The following is a 16,674-nucleotide window of genomic DNA, read 5'->3' on the forward strand; positions in this document are numbered from 1 at the left end:
TATATGTATATATATATATGCATATGGCCACCCCCATTGAAAGATAAGACACAATCTTCACTTAATTAATATTTAAAGCTTGTTATTGATATTCTCTTCAGGCCAATGGCCTATGCTTACGTAGATCTATATCCAAATATAAAATGTATGTTTTTATAATGTTAAAAAATATATAAATCACAGATAATATAGCAGTTAAAAGGTCAGGAGACATTAAAGAGTCTCTATAAAAGGGAGAGGCAGGCAGAGGCAGACGTTTTTAAAACAAGACTTGAAAGAATGTTCCCCAAAGTAGGTCAATATGTCAATAAGTCAACATGCTATCACTTTCAAACAAAAGTCTGCCTTACATGCTCAATTCATACATAAACACACACAAATTCCGTCTCTCGTCTGCTTCCAGTCACATCAAGGTTGCTTTTACATCCGGTTCACGAATGGGTCCGTCCGTCCATTAGTGTTCCACATGGACATGTTTGTTTCTTGTTCAAAATGTCAAGGGTATCGTTTTGATGCAGTTGTCTTGTGATTTCATGTCAATAGCCGGGTAAGTTTGTTGTACCACTGGCCAACAAACAAGCGCTTCAACTCGACTCATTCAAGAGCGTGTTAGAAGCCTCGCCGAATTTTTGTTTGTCTTAAAGCGGAACTTACCGAAGAGGAAGTGAGCTTATCATATCACTTTGACATTCGAATTAGGTGACTTTCAAGAAATTTAGGTAAAAGCGCGATTCCGATTTTATAATCGATACCATTAAACCAATTGTGTAAAAAAAAGTGTTAGCATCGATTCTCGAAACAAATATCTAATTTTAATCATTTGCCAAACCGTCATAGAGTTTATTGTATGGAGGTTTGTTTGTTCCTTCAGAAATGAACATTATTATGAACAGGGCCGGTCTTAGGCCATTGCAACCTATGCGGGCGCAGTGGGCCCCGCGCTATCATAGGCCCCGCGCTAAACCTATGTGTAATTATTAATTTCAAAATATATACGAAAAATTCCTGGAAATGTCCTGCGCTTATTAAAATCTCATGAAAAACTCATAAAAATCTCATGAAAAATTGACATAATTAACATTTGTGGGTGTCATTCATTACGGACAACGCTAATCCTAAAAAGCCATTGTCAGCTTTCATGTAATAAAATGTAATAATCTGACGAATTTCCCCCTTAACCGGAAGTTCCAATACTTTATTTACTTTTATAGTCACTGGCATATAAATATGCCATAGGTAGCAAGATTCGTAAAGTAAAGTTAACTTGATCGCAATTTAGTACTTAGAAAAGAATTAATAAAATGCAAAGCTGAATTTATTGTCTAATACAAAATCTTAATTTTCACTTATTATCCTTATTCCCACCGCGCAATCAGTTTCACATAGGGCCCCGCAATTGCTAGGACCGGCCCTGATTATGAACTATCCCAAACCTCCTTCAGGGCGTCAGAGCAGGGCCGGCCTTAGGTATAGGCAAACTAGGCAGCCGCCTACGGCCTCCAATTGGTGGGGGCCTCTCACGGAACTCAAACAAATTTAGAGAACAAAATTGCGAACATGGATCAAATCTCTAACAGAGCAGAACTCTATGACTCGTCTACCAGCCTTGATCTAGGTCTCTACAAGGATTCAATATATCATACGGAACGCTACGGGAATTGCGCTAAATGAATGTATTTTATTTGTTGATTTAGATGCAGGAATGTTTTTCATTTATTGAGTACTTTTATTTTTCAGTCTTTTAAATTTTTCTACTTCATTTTCTACCTAATTCACTTCGCCTAGGGCTTCCAATTACCTAAGGCCGGCCCTAGGCAGAGGATGGCATATCACACGACCAGGCAGCCTCTTAGCTATCCATCAGCTAGGGTTATCTCGTAAACTAGTATCTAAGACTCTGAAACTAGACATTGTATTTTGAGAATGGACCTCATAGTCCAATCGTAAACAAACAACACTGAGCCATGTGATTCTCTATCTCTTCTATACAGAGTACGATCTAATTTTAATCAACAATGGTTATCACGTGACAGTTTTTTTCCGTTGTTTTATAAATATTATCACGTGACCGTTCGTTTTGGTGAATGAGGTCCAATGAGCTCTAGAATCTATGTTCACAGATTCCCTAACCGACTCATCACTAATTCTCGCACTTGAGTTGGACGAAAAAAGATGAAAATGTAACCTGTTATGATTGACTAGAACAGCCTTTCACGATCGAGACAGCGACAATACAGCCCAATACGTTTTTTGACAAAGACAACTTACTGTTAAAAATTAAAAAAATAATACTTTTATTTTTAAGCGCTTCATTGACACAGGTGTTAAATTTTGTTTCGCTGCAGCTTTTAATGTTTAGATCTACAAATTTCCTCTTCCTTTTTTACAAAGCTAATATCAACTCACTCTGTCTGTCTGTTTTCTGTCTGTCTGCCTGGCCAAAAGTTTGTCCCCGACACCCAATATCGGATCAAGTCGATATTTCACACGACCATCTCTTTTACTTTTACACAATAATCAATTTAAAAAAAAACACAATTAGGTAATTAACTATTGGTAATAAATTACTTTGTCTGCTATCTCAAACAAGGAAAAGAAATAGTACTTGACTAAAGTGGTGGTATAAGCTGAATTGTTCCCCTTTAAAGATTGTCGTCTTATTACAAATTCCAAACTTATTAATACAGTTAATATACGTTGTTGTTTTTTTTTAGTATTTTGTTTATATCACGTAGACACACTCGAAATAAACAAATAGAGTTTGAGTTTACATTTCTGACAGTGGTGAGCAGGTCATCGTGAGGTAAGTGGCACCTTAGATCTTTTTGCAGAGCAGGTCATCGTGAGGTAAGTGGCACCTTAGATCTTTTTGCAGCATCTTAGTTCCATTGCTAGGATCCTCTTCTCGAGATCTGCAGTCAGCGTCAGAGTCACATGCATTTAAGAATGTAGCCGTGACCAGAGAACGCTAAGTCTGATTTTAGTGTCGAGGGCTATGCCTTTGTTTTGAGTTTTGCAAGTGCTGCTGTAGACTATGCAATTCTGATCTTCTGTATTGTGTTTGTATGATGTCTTCTGTATTGTGTTTGTGTGAGGTCTTCTGTGTTGTGTTTGTGTGAGGTCTTCTGTGTTGTATTTGTATTATGTATTCTATTGTGTTTGTATGATTTCTTTTGTATTTTGTTTGTATGAAGTATTGTATTTATATGAAGTCTTTTGATATTGTGTTTGTATGAAGTCTTCTGTATTGTGTTTGTATGAAGTCTTCTGTATTGTGTTTGTATGAAGTCTTCTGTATTGTGTTTGTATGAAGTCTTCTGTATTGTTTTTGTATGAAGTCTTCTGTATTGTGTTTGTATGAAGTCTTTTGTATTGTGTTTGTATGAAGTCTTCTGTATTGTGTTTGTATGAAGTCTTCTGTATTGTGTTTGTATGAAGTCTTCTGTATTGTTTTTGTATGAAGTCTTCTGTATTGTGTTTGTATGAAGTCTTCTGTATTGTGTTTGTATGATGTCTTTTGTATTGTGTTTGTATGAAGTATTCTGTATTGTGTTTGTATGAAGTATTATGTTTTATGTTTGTTTGAAGGGTTGTGCAATGTATTAGTACAAGGCTCTATGTACTCTGTTTGTATACTGTGTTTGTAAGAAGTGCTGCTAACTGTTCTTGTGTTTGTATGAAACGTTGTGTAAAGTGTTTGTAAAAAGCGCTGAGCACTGTGTTTGTAATGAAGAGTTGTGTGTATTGTCTCTGGATTGTGAACTACGTGAAGAATGAATGCTAATGATCGGAACGAAGCTTAAGAGAAACAAAAGTTGACTTACGATATAAAACTAAATAATACAGTTACGTATTAAATAATAAACAATACAGTTACGTATTAAATAATGAATAATACAGAAATACACTCGCAATCTCGCATTATTTACTTAGCAATACAATGTTAACAAAATAACCAATTCTAAAATAACAAGTATGGGTGTGTTTTTTTTTCTTTTTTTAAATTGTTTCTCTTTACTTTAAAATAACTCAGCCCGTTGCTAAAATATGAAATGTTAATGGCATGAATACCTTCAAACATTTGTTGTTGTTATTAAGTTTTATATTCTGTTATGTAAACACTGAACTGACTCAAAACAACAGTACATGGAGACAACATATGCAGTTGCGTGTTTAAATTAAAAGATCTCACAGACACTGTTTATAAATTACTGACGTTCCGTGTATTAATTCGAGGCATTATGGCTGAGCGGTAAAGTGCCGGGCTTCTGAACCGGGGATCACGAGTTCGAATCCTGGTTAAGACTGGGATTTTTTTTTATATCGGGATCTTTGGGCGCCTCTGAGTTCACCCAGCTCTGATGGGTACCTGACATTGGGGAAAAGTAAAGGCGGTTGGTCGTTGTGGTGGTCACATGACACGTTAACCGTGGGTCACAGAAACATGTGACCTTTACATCATCGGCCCTCATAGATTGCAAGGTCTGAAAGGGGAACTTTATGTATTAATCAGTATTACAGATCTAAGAACAGACAGATGGTTTTACACATAAATCAAAACTAGATATTGTAGCAACAAAATGACAACAAAAAAAAAAATAAACAAGAAATTAATTCAATTATACTCACGAGTAGCTCTTATAATCCTGATAATATTCACACGTGTATAATCCTGTTTATATTCCTTGGAATCACGTTTCAATAAATCCCTTTGCTTTGTTTTTTTTTTCAAGGAATTTAGAGTTTAAAAGAACAAAACAAACTGGTCCATCTCATAGTAAAAGAAACTGGCTCATCTCGTATAAAAACTAGTCCAATTCACTAGAGACAAATTAATACAATTCTTTTCAAACAAGCTGATTCAACTCATACTGAAACAAAGAGGCTCAAATCTTACTAAAAGAAAGTTATCAGATTTATATTAAGAGTGGTTCAAATCTTACAAAAACAAACTGGCCCGATTAATACTTAAAGTGGTCCATTTAATACTAAAACAGCTGTTTCCCCGACAATCTTGTGTCGTCTTCGTGTGTGTTCCGTGATTGTTATGATATAAAACATCTAAGCGTGTTTACCGAGGTTCCCACAAATACCATTACGTAATATACTACTGCTAAGCGTGTCAACCTATCAACAAGTCAACCTAATCCTACAAAGTCATTCCCTTCAAAAAAACACACACAAAAAAAAAAGGTATAACTATCCGCATATCAGACGAGGTTGTTTACGTCAGGTCAGCCCAACCTTTTTTTTTTTTCAGTAAGGTCAAAGGTTGAGCCCGCTAATGAATACTCTCTAGGCAAAAAATGTCTGAGTTTATTAATAATGATCTAAACTATCGCTGAAGGGGATTCGAGAGTTCTATTCCTATCGTCTAGTTCAAAAAGATCGGTGGATGTGATTGAAAATATCACCTGGAGTGGGGTCTAAGTCAAGCTAGAGCTTATCTAAATAAATCAAAGTAAAAAAAAAAAAAGAAAGCAGTAAACTGAGTGTCTTTTAAAGGGCTGTTAGAATTAAGGAGCCCGTTCGTGGTGCAGACCATTTATATAAGTTTAGCGCAAAAAAAATATTTTTTTGTCTTTGTTACAAATGATGTTTAACTGAAATTTAAAAAGAAATTCTCAGTTGGCAATTTAATTACGTTTAGTGTCTTTTGAAGCAATTAATATATTTAAAATGTTGTTGTTTGTTGTTTTTTTTTAATCTATCCTACTTTATCAAACTAAAGGGCGTCGTGGCTGAGTGGTTAAGCGCCTGGCTTCCGAACCTGGAGACCTTGGTTTAGATCTGGGATTTTGAATTTCAGGATTTTTAGGACGTCCCGGAGTCCACCCAACTCAAATGGGTGCCTGACTTTTAGTTGGGTAAAGTATAAGGCGTTTGGTCGTTGTGCTGGCCACATGACATCCTTCTCGTTAACTGTTGGCCAAAGAAACAGATGACCTTAACATCATATGCCCTATAGATCGCAAGGTCTGAAAGAGGAACTTTACTTTTTTCTTTCTACTTTGCGTATGCTGGTCTTTCATTTCTCATTCTATTCGGAATCGATCGGATCGGATCAAATAGAATCGAATCTGATCCGGATCTGATATTATCGGATCGGGTCGATATGATCGGATCAAAACGGTTTCCTGAATCAGCCAGGAAAACGAACGACTTAGAAGACTTTAAGTCACTGATTAACATGCATGACTAGATTGGAACTGATCTAATCTGATTAGGGCAGAATCAGATTGGATTGTCATTTAAAAAAAAGGCCAGTGTTGGGATCGAACCCACAACATCCGCGTCATTAGCACGTTTCCAGCTTCGCGAAGTTCCAGACATACATCCACCCCCCCCCCCTAATTTTTCTTTCTAACTTCCCCATTGCTACTGAGCAGGAGTTGAATTAAAATCAAAGAAAATCCTTTGTCTAGATCTAAACTATTATCAGTTTCATTCGTTGTTGTGTCTACTAGACTCAGGGCCGGATTTAGACTTGATAAGACCCTAAGCTGTTTGAGATCTGGGCCCCCACCCCTGTACTCAACAAAAGGAAATTTTTATCTTCGTTTTTTTTTTCTCTTCAAAATGATTGCAACTATCGCTGGAAATATTTTTTTTGGGACTCCTAGAAAGTGTGTGTGGGGGAAGGGCCAAAGCTACAGTTTATATTGCCTATAGGTAGATCCAGCACTGACCAAACTAAATCAACTCTTTCAACATTTAGTATATCAGCTTAAATACAACTTTTACGACATTCCAATTAACATTTTACGACAATTCAATTTAAAAAAAAAATGGCGTGCGTTCCTTATTCATAGAAGCGATGATGCTGATTTCATGCCAACTCGACGTTTGACAATGTGACGTTCTTCCATATGCTAGGACAAATTTGTACAAACACTCTTTCTTTTCTAGTGCTATTAGAGCATGGAATGGGTTGCCTGAATCAGCCAGGAAAACCGCCGACTTGGTAGACTTATATCCGTTGATTAACATGCATGACTAGATTGACCTAGCGACACGTGTAGAACGTAATCATCTGTATTTTATAAGATAAGATAAGATAAGATAAGATGATGAGAAAAAAATACGTACTGTAAGACGTCTTTTTTGTGACTGTAATATTTTTATGAGGTCCGAGAAACATAAGGTAAGATTGATGTAGGTCTAGAGTCTATGTAGTACATACAGCTAGATTGATGTAGGTCTAGAGTCTATGTAGTACATACAGCTAGATTGATGTAGGTCTAGAGTCTATGTAGTACATACAGCTAGATTGATGTAGGTCTAGAGTCTATGTAGTACATACAGCTAGATTGATGTAGGTCTAGAGTCTATGTAGTACATACAGCTAGATTGATGTAGGTCTAGAGTATGAGTAGTACATACAGCAAGATTGATGTAGGTCTAGAGTATGAGTAGTACATACAGCAAGATTGATGTAGGTCTAGAGTATGAGTAGTACATACAGCAAGATTGATGTAGGTCTAGAGTCTATGTAGTACATACAGCTAGATTGATGTAGGTCTAGAGTATGAGTAGTACATACAGCAAGATTGATGTAGGTCTAGAGTCTATGTAGTACATACAGCAAGATTGATGTAGGTCTAGAGTCTATGTAGTACATACAGCAAGATTGATGTAGGTCTAGAGTCTATGTAGTACATACAGCAAGATTGATGTAGGTCTAGAGTCTATGTAGTACATACAGCTAGATTGATGAAGGTCTAGAGTATGAGTAGTACATACAGCTAGATTGATGTAGGTCTAGAGTATGAGTAGTACATACAGCAAGATTGATGTAGGTCTAGAGTATGAGTAGTACATACAGCAAGATTGATGTAGGTCTAGAGTCTATGTAGTACATACAGCAAGATTGATGTAGGTCTAGAGTATGAGTAGTACATACAGCAAGATTGATGTAGGTCTAGAGTATGAGTAGTACATACAGCTAGATTGATGTAGGTCTAGAGTATGAGTAGTACATACAGCTAGATTGATGTAGGTCTAGAGTATGAGTAGTACATACAGCTAGATTGATGTAGGTCTAGAGTATGAGTAGTACATACAGCTAGATTGATGTAGGTCTAGAGTATGAGTAGTACATACAGCTAGATTGATGAAGGTCTAGAGTATGAGTAGTACATACAGCTAGATTGATGAAGGTCTAGAGTATGAGTAGTACATACAGCTAGATTGATGTAGGTCTAGAGTATGAGTAGTACATACAGCTAGATTGATGAAGGTCTAGAGTATGAGTAGTACATACAGCTAGATTGATGAAGGTCTAGAGTATGAGTAGTACATACAGCTAGATTGATGTAGGTCTAGAGTATGAGTAGTACATACAGCTAGATTGATGTAGGTCTAGAGTATGAGTAGTACATACAGCAAGATTGATGTAGGTCTAGAGTATAAGTAGTACATACAGCAAGATTGATGTAGGTCTAGAGTATGAGTAGTACATACAGCTAGATTGATGTAGGTCTAGAGTATGAGTAGTACATACAGCTAGATTGATGTAGGTCTAGAGTCTATGTAGTACATACAGCAAGATTGATGTAGGTCTAGAGTATGAGTAGTACATACAGCAAGATTGATGTAGGTCTAGAGTCTATGTAGTACATACAGCAAGATTGATGTAGGTCTAGAGTCTATGTAGTACATACAGCAAGATTGATGTAGGTCTAGAGTCTATGTAGTACATACAGCTAGATTGATGTAGGTCTAGAGTATGAGTAGTACATACAGCAAGATTGATGTAGGTCTAGAGTCTATGTAGTACATACAGCTAGATTGATGTAGGTCTAGAGTATGAGTAGTACATACAGCTAGATTGATGTAGGTCTAGAGTATGAGTAGTACATACAGCTAGATTGATGTAGGTCTAGAGTATGAGTAGTACATACAGCTAGATTGATGAAGGTCTAGAGTCTATGTAGTACATACAGCAAGATTGATGTAGGTCTAGAGTATGAGTAGTACATACAGCTAGATTGATGTAGGTCTAGAGTATGAGTAGTACATACAGCAAGATTGATGTAGGTCTAGAGTATGAGTAGTACATACAGCTAGATTGATGTAGGTCTAGAGTCTATGTAGTACATACAGCTAGATTGATGTAGGTCTAGAGTCTATGTAGTACATACAGCAAGATTGATGTAGGTCTAGAGTATGAGTAGTACATACAGCTAGATTGATGTAGGTCTAGAGTATGAGTAGTACATACAGCTAGATTGATGTAGGTCTAGAGTCTATGTAGTACATACAGCAAGATTGATGTAGGTCTAGAGTCTATGTAGTACATACAGCAAGATTGATGTAGGTCTAGAGTCTATGTAGTACATACAGCAAGATTGATGTAGGTCTAGAGTATGAGTAGTACATACAGCAAGATTGATGTAGGTCTAGAGTCTATGTAGTACATACAGCAAGATTGATGTAGGTCTAGAGTCTATGTAGTACATACAGCAAGATTGATGTAGGTCTAGAGTATGAGTAGTACATACAGCAAGATTGATGTAGGTCTAGAGTCTATGTAGTACATACAGCAAGATTGATGTAGGTCTAGAGTCTATGTAGTACATACAGCAAGATTGATGTAGGTCTAGAGTCTATGTAGTACATACAGCTAGATTGATGTATTTCTAGAGTATGAGTAGTACATACAGCAAGATTGATGTAGGTCTAGAGTCTATGTAGTACATACAGCTAGATTGATGTAGGTCTAGAGTATGAGTAGTACATACAGCTAGATTGATGTAGGTCTAGAGTATGAGTAGTACATACAGCTAGATTGATGTAGGTCTAGAGTATGAGTAGTACATACAGCTAGATTGATGAAGGTCTAGAGTCTATGTAGTACATACAGCAAGATTGATGTAGGTCTAGAGTATGAGTAGTACATACAGCTAGATTGATGTAGGTCTAGAGTATGAGTAGTACATACAGCAAGATTGATGTAGGTCTAGAGTATGAGTAGTACATACAGCTAGATTGATGTAGGTCTAGAGTCTATGTAGTACATACAGCAAGATTGATGTAGGTCTAGAGTATGAGTAGTACATACAGCAAGATTGATGTAGGTCTAGAGTATGAGTAGTACATACAACAAGATTGATGTAGGTCTAGAGTATGAGTAGTACATACAGCAAGATTGATGTAGGTCTAGAGTCTATGTAGTACATACAGCAAGATTGATGTAGGTCTAGAGTATGAGTAGTACATACAGCTAGATTGATGTAGGTCTAGAGTATGAGTAGTACATACAGCTAGATTGATGTAGGTCTAGAGTATGAGTAGTACATACAGCTAGATTGATGTAGGTCTAGAGTATGAGTAGTACATACAGCTAGATTGATGAAGGTCTAGAGTCTATGTAGCACATACAGTTAGACCGATGTAGGTCTAGAGTCTATGGAAATTCAACAAGGTCCTCAGGGCTCGCAAAGACCTTCCTTCAGGGAACAGTACCAGGAAAAAGAAAAAGAGGCAGACAGAGAAAGCGATGGGAAGACAACATAAAAGAATGGACAGGACTGCCATTGAAAGAGGTTCTAACTAAGGCAAAAGACAGAGAGGAATGGAGAAAGATGGTCGACAAATCAGGCATGGTGCCCCAACGGTCCAACAGATTAAGGCATAAGTAGGGCCTAACGGTAAAAAGATAAAGATCTAGATTCTAAGTGTTGATTGCTTATAATATACATGGAAGCATTTCCTGCGCTTAAAAACAATTGAGATGATTTTGCACCACAAATCTCTGACAGTTTTACGGCATGGCTTATCCCAATACTCTAGAATAGATCATTATCCTATCCTAGCCTTTCGTGTATAAGCCTTTTATCGCATTTAAAACCAATGACTTGAATGACAGAGTAGGACCTAGAGCTAGAAATAGGTTTGGGGTTGGCCCACGTGACATCTATTTAAAAAAAAAACTTTCACTTTTGTTTACGTATTTTTTTTTTAACTTTATTTTTTACAAAACAAAGGTAAGAGAAGACAACTAAATTAACTTTTTTTTTTATTTGTCTCCCTTCTCAATTATCGCAGGTTGTCTACCTTTACTTTGGATGCGCTCCCTCATTAGAATATATAGTGAGAGTACAAGTAGAGTTAGTAGACCAAAGCCTGAGGGGGAGTGAATCTAAATTTGTATTAACATAACTAAGCATAATTGTTGTTAACAACGCTGTTGTGGAAGGGGGGGGGGGTTGCTGTTTACAGACATAAACTCAGTTCGTTAGCGGTAGCCCAAATAGAGAGGAAAATAATTAGAAAAACAAAAACAAAAAAAAAACTCGCATATAATTGAAATAGTATATCACCACCACATTTCTTCATATTGATCTCTCTTCTTTATCTCACTTACTGTATTTGTGTTACCTAAAGAATGTAATAATCCAAAGGTAGAGAAAGAGAAGATTACTGTGGTTTACATTTTTAGTATGAAATGACCGAAATGCCATTACTAGTTTCACGACTAATACCACTACCATCACACACCACATCACTAGTATCCTGACTATTAAGCATCACCAGTACCGAAACACTAGTACCATCACCAGTACCAGCGCCTACAGCTTGAGGTCGTCCAAGTGTCCATTTTAGGGTCGAGATTACTCCCTTTGAAACGCGAAAGGCTTTTACCCCGTGGCTAGGAATGAGAGATTGGCTCTTCACTGACACCTCTGTCCAGAGATCCCCTATCGACAAGATGATCATGTGATCACACCTGTTTTCATGATATACGGTTCCTTGAGACTCATGGGTTCCTCATTCCATGCGAAGGCCGGAGGACGAGCCCACGAGGCGGTTCCTCACTTTTCCTATAATGTACCGCCACCGTCCGTGGGAGGGCCATCATCACGCGTATTACCCTCGCTGAAGAACGGCTCTGTGGATGGGATCTGTTCAGCAAGGCTTTCTTCCATCCTCACCATTTGCAAGTACGTTCGCTAGAACATACCGAGGTAGCCCACTGGGGGGGGGGGCTGTGATCTCTACCCGTTATTGACCTATCCGCTTCCTCTAATGAACATTTCCACGGAAAGAGATTAAGTTTGACCACTCACAGACCTATCCGCTTCCCCTAATGAACATTTCCACGGAAAGAGATTAAGTTTGACCACTCACAGACACAACATAGTTGATCTAAACAGCGTCTCTAAACATTAAAACTTACATGACACTATGTCCAAAAATCACATTAGTGTAAATATTAAGATACACACTTGAGCCCTTACGACAAACAGCAGGTTCAATCCAATGACTATACTTAACCAGACTATCTCTGTTTTCTAGCCAAGCTAGGTAATTATAGTATTTTCATTTTGTTGACAGTGGGTCTCGACTCTTAATATCATATTCCTCAATATATATAACTCGAGAAAGACAGAATGAGCTTCTAGAAATATTTTTAAGGCTCCCATTGTTTAGTGTGTTTTTCTTATAACAGAAATGTTTTTTTGATCTTAATCAAGCGTTAAAAAATAAACAGAAAGGAAAAATAAAACGAAAAAGGAGGAGGGGGATTAACTTTTTTTTGGGTAATAAAAATTGTACTTAAAGCAGATTCCACCTCCCCGCCCATTTCTACGACCCTTTTCTCCCACACTTACCTCCCCCGCCTCTCTCTCTCTTTCTCTCTCTCTCACTCTCCTTCACAGTTATGTATCCGGCTAAATATAACAGAACAAATTGCTTTTTTTTTCTAATAACAGCAGCACACACAAAAGAAAGTACAGGTGTGAGACTCTAGGAGCAGGTGTGTGTGTGTGGTGTGTGTGTGTGTGTCTGACTGGATTGCTGAGTCGTCGTCACTAGTGGCCTAGACATGAAAACAAGATATTATCTACTACTTTTACTTAGTGATGATGCCCCCCCTGAATGCACGGGAGAGAGAGTGCTCGTTGGATTGAAAAACAAAAGAGGGGATTGGGGGAGAAGCCTCCCCCCGCCTTCTTGGGCACCTTTCTTCATGAGCGTGACGCCAGAACATGGAAACGGATTCAATATCAAAGGAAACAAAAAGTTTGTAGACTAGTACAACATCCTGATTAAAAGTTTTCACTTTTTTTTGTCTGTGATTTTTTTTTTTTAATAATAATATATTTTTTTAGAGAACATAGGACGTCACCGCTCAGATTCGCGTTTTTTAAAATATTTTTTTGTAGAAACATCTGTACTATATAAGATAACATAAAAGTATACAAGTTTCGTTTAAAACTCCCTAACGATAAGGGGCGACTGCAATCATTCATTATGATATAACTAGAAGCTCTTTTTTTGTGGATTTTAACTCTTTCCGTAATTATGTTCCACGTTCCGATGGTTCATTTTGCTCATTTGTGTTTCACTATCCTGCATTGATTATGTTATCTTCCCTACATTGCTCTATGCCTCAGTAACGTGGACAGTGTACAGAAAATATGCAAAGAAACTGAGCCATTTCCACATGACATGTCTGAGAAAAATACTGAATGACAAATGGCAAGACAAAATACCAGATACAGAAGTCCTTGGAAGAGCGTGTCTGCAAAGCATCCACACAATGCTGATGCAGTCCCAGCTGCGATGGGCAGGACACGTCTGCAGAATGGAAGACCGCCGCATCCCTAAACGACTCTTGTATGGTCAACTAAGCGAAGGAAAGCGCTCGCAATGTGGTCAAAGAAAACGCTTCAGAGACACCATCAAAGCTTCTCTGAAGGCGCTCAGCGTAGACCCAGCCTCCTGGGAGACAGAGGCACATGACAGAGCATCATGGCGTTGCGCTGTGAAAACTGGCGCACAGGTTGCTGAGGAAAAGAGAACGACGCTGGCAGAAGAAAAACGTCAGAGAAGAAAAGCAAAGCCCACAACACTAGCTCCAGCTGGAATAACCTGCCCAGTGTGCAGCCGAACATTCCGGGCTCACATGGGTCTCACCAGCCACATGAGGAGGCATAAAACCCCACTGCAAAGCCCTCAGCCCCCTGGATGACAAAGTGGTCATCATCGAACCACGATGGACGATATATATACACCCTTTTATGATTAAACTTCAATAACTTTTTGTATGTAATCAGGAAATATTATATGAGGTATTTAATTATAGAAGAATGCATAACTCCTTTTATATAACACAAATTAAAATTTATACAACCAAAAATAAATTTAATTTTATTGTCTCAAATCAACGTTGGTATGGTCAGTTAGAAGTGAGAGAGTAAAGATTACAGCCTCGAAAGCTACACACTCGATAACCCGGCAACCGGATAACTCCTCAGCCACCCCTGGCAAGACAAAATAAAACAACAAAAACAAAACGCGTCACATATCTACAAGCTCCTAAAATATCACACAGTGAGTGACTAAAGACTGTCGAAAGTACCTAGAAGGATTTTAAACCAAAAGCTACGTCGTTAATGCACTTATTGTTCCGTCGTTTTCCTCGTGATCAAGAGACAAAATGCAGGATGCAGTGCTGAACACAACAGGACATTAACATTTGGTTTCAAACAAATTGCTCATTTTTTTTTCAGGTAATTTTCATCATGAAAGATTCTCAACGATAAATTAAAGTTCACTGTTGCCAACTAAAAAAAAAAAAAAAAAAAAAAAAAAAAGTATAGCTGCAACAGTCACTCTTCTTTTATTACCTTTAAGTTCCCTTCATCTTTGTTTTTAAATAGGGTTTAAAGTCCTAGAATAAAAGTCTAATGCCTCCGCCTACTTGGAATTATTTTGTGCTATAAACGGAAGAGCTTAGACAATTTCAGTCTGTAGCGCTACAAAAAGCACAAGCGTACTTTATAAAAGCATATCTTAGCAACACTTCCTTTATTATGCACGCCGGATACACCAAAAAGCTAACTGTTTTTAGTTTTTTCCGCCATGTATGAAAATCTGTATGCCTTCATAAATAAGGTAATGTATATGTTTAAGGCTATTTTGGCCAGTTTATTCCCTATAGCATTCTCAAATAAACAATACGTGCTATACATATTTGTATTCAGTGTTCACTGTATTGTCTTTTTATTTATTCCCTATAACGGCATTTTCAGGATCCTCCTCAGTCTACACTAGCCCTGGCTTTCAGTTCTCAGCTATATGTCTTTCGACATACAACACCAAGAAATAGTGAGAACATTGCAAAGCGGGTTCAGTACTGATACCCTAGTAGGGGAAGAGAAAGGCTGTGGGGGAAAGGGCGACCAAAGTAAACAAGGAGAATATCTGAGGACCAAGAAGCAAAGACGGCAGGAAATACATGGACCTAACTGACGGGAATGTGCCAGAAACATAGTCAGTTGGCGAAGTACAGTTGCGGCCCTGACCTCCACTAACTAAAGTAAGTCAAAACTGTAGTTGCCCCACTCGCCACCCCTAATGCCGTCTCTGAATAACGACGGACTCGCTCGAAGGCGCCGTGGAGAACACCCAGCTGAAGTTTTTCTGTTCACCCCTACAAGATGAAGATAACCAGGAGCGACTTTGTGCCTTCATGACGGTTCTTCGGTCGCAAACTTTCACCCCTTTGGTAGTCGTAAAGTGGAAATACGTAAATTATGTTTATTTTGAGTGGTGAATACGTCTTGCTATTTTAAGACGTTACATCTGATGACCTAATGTCCAGCTGTATGGCGGAGCTCCTTGCATGTGTGAATTAAGGCACAATTACTATTAACGAAACAAAATATTTTAATCTTTCATGTAGATATCTTTTTTATAATTCAAATACAAAATTACAATCACAAAAGGAGAATGAACTCTCAACTCTTTGAAGTCATTCATCAGTCGATGTGTAGCAACTAGTAAATTGGTTTCTATCTCTGCCACTAATCAGTTATTGTGTATGACAATTATATAACTTACATTATCTGAAAGGATAATTAATTAATTATATAATTACCCACAAAAAGACTCAACCGCATTCCCCCCCCCCTCAAAATCCTTTCGGGCACGTTTCCACAGAGACACTAAACACACAAAGTACACCAACACAGAAGCACACAGTACGGGATCAGGCCAGATAGTGTAACATGCAGTAGATCTTACAGTAGGGCGAGAATTTGTTCTCAGACACTCAGCTTACATGACAATACATTGTTACCTAAAAAAAAAATAGACAAAAATTTTTAAACAAAGCTTATATCAAGTGAAGGGAGAGCACTATTTAATAGCTTCCATATATCTTAATATTGCAAGGTTTATCTCCCTTTTTTGATAAACCAGAAAACATTTTTAACCCTTAAAACACGTGTGGTAGTTTATCCTCTAAACATCAGAATGGTAATTCCATTTTGTATGCACTCATTGTAAAACAGCTCAGCACTTAAAGGGTAAAACTAGCACTAATTGATTAAATAATTGCTTGAATGTTGGATTGATTCCTTTGTTGTCATCGACAATGTATAACTGCAACATTTCAACTTAATCCGATAATGAGAACTGGGAGGAATAAAATTGTAAAAGAAACCACGCAGACAGACGGACAGACAGACGGACAGACAGACGGACAGACAGACAGACGGAGTGAGTTAATTAACATAAGCTTTATAAGAAGTTCAGTCTATGAGTTGACAAGGCTTTGTATGCACTCATTGTAAAACAGCTCAGCACTTAAAGGGTAAAACTAGCACTAATTGATTAAATAATTGCTTGAATGTTGGATTGATTCCTTTGTTGTCATCG

At 37.6% G+C, this 16,674-nt stretch overlaps 1 protein-coding gene across 4 annotated transcripts in view; it reads right to left on the minus strand.

The window, feature by feature from the left end:
* The window catches only part of LOC106061027 (uncharacterized), a 64,977-nt gene that overhangs the window by 32,429 nt on the left and 15,874 nt on the right, over nt 1-16,674 (minus strand). The window contains exon 2 of one of the 4 annotated variants that reach the window (XM_056044181.1): nt 4,630-4,871. The exons of the other annotated variants lie outside the window; for them this stretch is intronic. The gene's annotated coding sequence lies outside the window, so the exon portion shown is untranslated. The remainder of the gene's footprint in view (nt 1-4,629; nt 4,872-16,674) is intronic. 4 annotated transcript variants of the gene reach the window in all.

This window comes from Biomphalaria glabrata, chromosome 10 (genome assembly GCF_947242115.1).
Source record: "Biomphalaria glabrata chromosome 10, xgBioGlab47.1, whole genome shotgun sequence".
In the NCBI taxonomy this organism is placed as follows: domain Eukaryota; kingdom Metazoa; phylum Mollusca; class Gastropoda; family Planorbidae; genus Biomphalaria; species Biomphalaria glabrata.